At 41.8% G+C, this 5,085-nt stretch overlaps 1 long non-coding RNA gene across 1 annotated transcript; it reads right to left on the bottom strand.

Moving 5' to 3' along the window:
• Positions 1 to 294: 294 nt before the first annotated feature.
• On the bottom strand, positions 295 to 3,530 carry LOC129647591 (uncharacterized). Its single transcript, XR_008712364.1, has 3 exons — positions 2,811 to 3,530; positions 2,269 to 2,344; positions 295 to 439 (listed from the first exon to the last, which is right to left on the bottom strand). It is a non-coding gene; the product is annotated as an uncharacterized LOC129647591 (long non-coding RNA).
• Between the last annotated feature and the right edge of the window lie 1,555 nt (positions 3,531 to 5,085).

Genomic DNA, 5,085 nt, shown 5'->3' with positions numbered 1-5,085 from the left:
AATTGTGTTTGTCCTTCTCACTTCCTATCTAGTTAGGTAACAAAGTGGCCCTAACCTTTCCCCTCTCCAACAGCAATATTCCTTCTTTCTTTCAGTGATTCATTCAAAATATTGTATACCTAATGTTAATGCACTTCAATTTATTCAGTTAACAAGCTTCAGCTCATGAACTTCCCTTCAGTTATATATCAGACATTGTTCTAGGTCCTGAATATACAGAGGTGAGTGAAACAGACAATATCTCTATGCTCCTGAATTTATAGTCTACAGTCTGGTACTCGATAATTACATTAGGAAAGCCAGTAGCTGCTTTCTTCCCCAATATAGCATAAAAAAGAAATTCAGGGGTGACTTCCCTGGCGGTCCAGGGGTTAGGATTTCATCTTCCAGTGTACGGGATGCAGGTACGACCCCTGGTCAGGAAGCTAAGATCCCACATCTTTGAAACCAAACAACAACAAAAAAAAACAGAAGCAATATTGTAACAAACTTCAATAAAGACTTTTTAAATGCTCCAGATTAAAAAAAAAAAAAACTTTAAAAAATTCAGAGACTTCATGTTCCCATTATCTGCTATAAATTCCTTCCCATGTTCTATTAATCTTGCCCATGGTCAGTGGTCTGTGGTTGAAATATTTACATAATGAATGAACTGAGCCATGTTTGGAAGATCTCCAAGCCCAGTCCTGTAGCCAAACTTCTGGTTAGTCTTTCAAGTCAGGACTAACAAATTGCTTGGATGGAATAATAAAAGTTGATCAGACAAGGATATGTATTAATTATCTAAAGAAAATTCAAAGAGGAAAACAAAATGGAAGGGAAATCTCTTTTCCCTGTAAAAGTACATCATTTAAATCACAAATAAAGTAGGCAGAAGTGACCCATGGATGAGTATCAACCTGGAACTCTAGTTCTGATGACAAATACAAAGTTAAGAAAGAGTGAAATGCATTCAGTCAACAGCTATTTACTAGGAGCTCGTTAGACATCAATTTGTGTTCTAGGCACGGAGAACAAAGCAATTCAAGTAGGCAGTATGCCTGCCTTGTGTCTCTTATGTTCCAGTGGGAGCCCAAGGCAATAAATAAATTATTGAATAAACTTGTAATACAATGTCAGGTGTCTAGATAAAAATGATGTAAGGTAAAGGAATATGATTGATTAAGGATATTATTTTATATAAGGAAGTCAGAAAAGGAGGAGACATGAGAATGTCTTGGGGAAGAAAGTTCCTAGAGGGGACAAAGGCATGAAGTGTGGTTGATTGGCATTTCAAGAACCAGGTTAAAAACCATGAAATGGAACTGCATTTTTCAGGCCTTGGTGCCCTTGCATTCCTCTAGCAATTCTTTCAAAAGATATTGCTTTGATATTCCATCTGAGAGCAGGAGAACAGATGTTAAAAACATGGGTGGCCATCTACCATTAATGGAGTTAATTATAGGAGCACCATGGGGGAGTTTAGATTTAAAGTGTGCATTATTATCCTCCCCCACTTTCTTATCTCCAAAGGCCTACGCTGCGAGGCCATGGAGCAGAGGGAGCCATCCACCTTGGTGAGATATACTGCTGTTCAGAGGGCTCCTCCTTCTCTATATCCAATTCATATTTAGGTATGCTTTTATAGTTTTTTGTGTGGATTTAGATTGATTTTTATGTTTTTCAATATTTTATTTATTTATTATTTTGACTTCCCTGGGTCTTAGTTGTGGCTCGTGGGATCTTCATTGCAACATGTGTGCAGGATCTAGTTTCCCAATCGGGGATTGAACTCTGGGCCCCCTGCTTCGGGACTGTGGAGTCTTAACCACCGGACCACCACGGAAGTCCCATTGTGCCATCTTTGTTTATAACATTTTACTCTTGAAGAACCGACTCATTGGAAAAGATCCTGATCCTGGGAAAGATTGAGGGCAGGAAGAGAAGGGGGTGACAGAGGATAAGATGGCTGGATGGCATCACCGACTCAATGGACATGAGTTTGAGCAAACTTGGGAAGATAGTGAAGGGCAGGGAAGCCTGGCGTGCTACAGTCCATGGGGTCATAAAGAGTTGGACACAACTGAGAGACTGAACAACAACAGCTCTTGAAATTTCTTCAGAGCAGACCCTATTCATTTTCGTTAGCCCTGCAGAAGATGCCGGGGGCTAGCTCTCCCTAGGAACACATGTCAGGATGTGTCCAACAGACATCCTTTACACACTAGGTCATGTTCATGATCTTTGTAGCCCTTGTCCTCATAAATATAATGCTGAGTGACCACTTACGCATGTTCTTCCTCACAGTTGGAAATCAAAGTCATAATGGTTCCTCTGGATTCCAGCTTCCCACACTGCTGGTTACCTGAATTTAAGAAAAGAAGTTGCTATAATAACAGGAAAAGAACAAAGATGTCTGCGAGTGGAAATACAGCATGCCATTACTGATGTGTTTGTAGGTTGTTAACTCAGTGCCAGAAAAGCTACTTCTTGAGCTCTATTGCTTGTACTGAAGGTCCTTTGACATTAGGAAAACAGTTTGGTTAAACTCCTGGAGAAAGAAGAATCTTTCACCATGGATGTGGTTTGCCTGAGTTGGAAATTTTGGCATAAATAAAATAAAAGTAGAACTGCATGTAAAAATAGCTAACTTGACCAAGGATTATAAAACTGTACTAAGCCTGTCCACTAAGCCTTAAAAATAGAAACAAATATCTGTTCTTTTCTTCATCTATTCTCAGTAAATCCTTACCATCCTATATCATTTTGCCCTGGTCCTCTTTTCTTCATATGTTTCAAAGAAAAACCCTTAACCCATTGGTCTCACTCACTTAACTCAGCTCTCAGAATTTTGTCTGTTTGTAGCTTCTTTATGGAATTTGGGGGAGTAAAAACCCAGATTCTGCAAAGTCATGGCAATGAACTAGACCTCGGTTTCTCCCTCCCTAAGCTGAAGGTTTACCGGGATAAAGGCATTGCCTCTTCATGGACCTCTGTCTCAGCCCTTTCTTGTTTGTTTTTCTTTTTTTTATGACAAAAGCTAAACAGCTAATAAACTGACACATAGTGCCTCCAATCCAGAGGATGAAATAGGTTATCTTTAATGTGCACAGATTTCCTGACAGTATGCCAGTTAGGAAGTAATCAAATGGCCCCTTTTGCCTGAGGTTTTTAGATGCCATCAAAAGTTTCTTGATCATGTAAATCCTATCATTTCCTTTGCTGACAAGATTAGAACTAGCAACCTGCTTTCCCATATCAACAGATACAGTTACTGTTTCAGACAACTTGCCCCTGGAAACAAATTCAAGCTAAGGCAGGGGTTTCTCACAGACTGCTGCCAAGTAGTTATTGAGAACATTGTTTTGAATTTGCAGTCTGCCTGCATATGCGGGTATTACCTAATATTGCTGCCAATTCCCTGAGATTATTGTCTCCAGCTTCACCAACTAATAGGTGCTGCTGTGTTATGGGGCTTCCCAGGTGGCGCTAGTGGTAAAGAAAGTGAAAGTGAAAGACACTCAGTCATGTCTGACTCTCTGCCATCCCATGGACAATACAGTCCGTGGAATTCTCCAGGCCAGAATACTGGAGTGGATAGCCTTTCCCTTCTCCAGGGGATCTTCCCAAACCAGGGATCAAACCCAGGTCTCCTGCATTGCAGGCAGATTCTTTACCAAAGTGGTAAAGAACTTACCTGCAATGCAGGAGACTTAAGGGACGTGGGTTCGATCTCTTGGGCAGGAAGATCCCCTGGAGGAGGAAATGGCAACCCACTCCAGTATTCTTGCCTGGACAATCCCATGGACAAAGGAGCCTGGAGGGTTATGGTCCATGGCCTCAAAGAGTCAGACATGGCTGAAGCAACTTAGCACGCTGTGTTAAGGATATCCAGTCCTTTAGTGGTTTCCAGACAAAAGTCACTCACATCCAGGCGTTTTGTAACTCCAGAAATACCAATTAGACCCTATCATGGATTATCTTCTATTAATTCCTAGTGAGTGAGTGAGGTCACTCAGTTGTGTCCAACTTTTTGTGACCCCATGGCCTGTAGCCTGCCAGGTTCCTCTGTCCATGGGATTTTCCAGGCAAGAATACTGGAGTGGGTTGCCATTTCCTTCTCCAATTAATTCCTATGTGATTCCTTAATACCCACCACCCATTCTCCCTACCTCTTCTGCCCTGGAATGCTATGCACACTTTCCCCCTGTTATCTGCAGAATTGTTGCTGTTTAGCCACTAAGTCATGTCCAGCTCTTTTGCGACCACATGGACTGTAGCCCACCAGGCTCCTCTGTCCATGGGATTTCCCAGGCAAGAATACTGGAGTGGGTTGCCATTTCCTTCTCCAATTAATTCCTATGTGATTCCTTAATACCCACCACCCATTCTCCCTACCTCTTCTGCCCTGGAATGCTATGCACACTTTCCCCCTGTTATCTGCAGAATTGTTGCTACTATTTAGTCACTAAGTCATGTCCAGCTCTTTTGTGACCACATGGACTGTAGCCCACCAGGCTCCTCTGTCCATGGGATTTCCCAGGCAAGAATACTGGAGTGGGTAGCCATTCCCTTCTCCAGGAGATCTTTCCCACTTGGGGATGAAACCTGTGTCTCCTGCATTACAGGTAGATTCTTTACCACTGAGTCACAAGGGAAGCCCCATCTGCAGAATAGTTGTCCTTTATTCAGATCTTGGACACTTATTTCATTTTGAAAAATAATTTTAACAAGCATCTTCTCAATAATAGTGGGTCTCACCCTAAAACAGTACCTATACAGGCTACTATGAAAATAAAGATCCTCCAGCTCATGGTAAAAAGTAAAAAGAGTCCATGATGAGAGTGTCTGGCCATCTCTGTGTGAAGTGGAACCATATGGCTCTTTTTTTTTTAACCAATATTAAATTTTTTCTTTGGCCGTGCCAGCTCTTAGTTGTGGCACTCTGCATCTCCAATCTTCTTTGTGGCATGTGGGCTGTTTAGTTTTGGCATACAGACTCTTAGTTGAGGCATGTGGGATATAGATCCCTGACTAGGGATCAAACTTGGGCCCTGTGCATTAGGAGCACAGAGTCTTAGCCACTGGACCACTGGAAAAGTCCCA

The sequence above is a fragment of the Bubalus kerabau genome, chromosome 3 (assembly GCF_029407905.1).
Source record: "Bubalus kerabau isolate K-KA32 ecotype Philippines breed swamp buffalo chromosome 3, PCC_UOA_SB_1v2, whole genome shotgun sequence".
In the NCBI taxonomy this organism is placed as follows: Eukaryota; Metazoa; Chordata; class Mammalia; order Artiodactyla; family Bovidae; genus Bubalus; species Bubalus kerabau.
The sequence above is the reverse complement of the archived record's forward strand: the minus strand, read 5'-3'. Positions and strand labels throughout refer to the sequence as shown.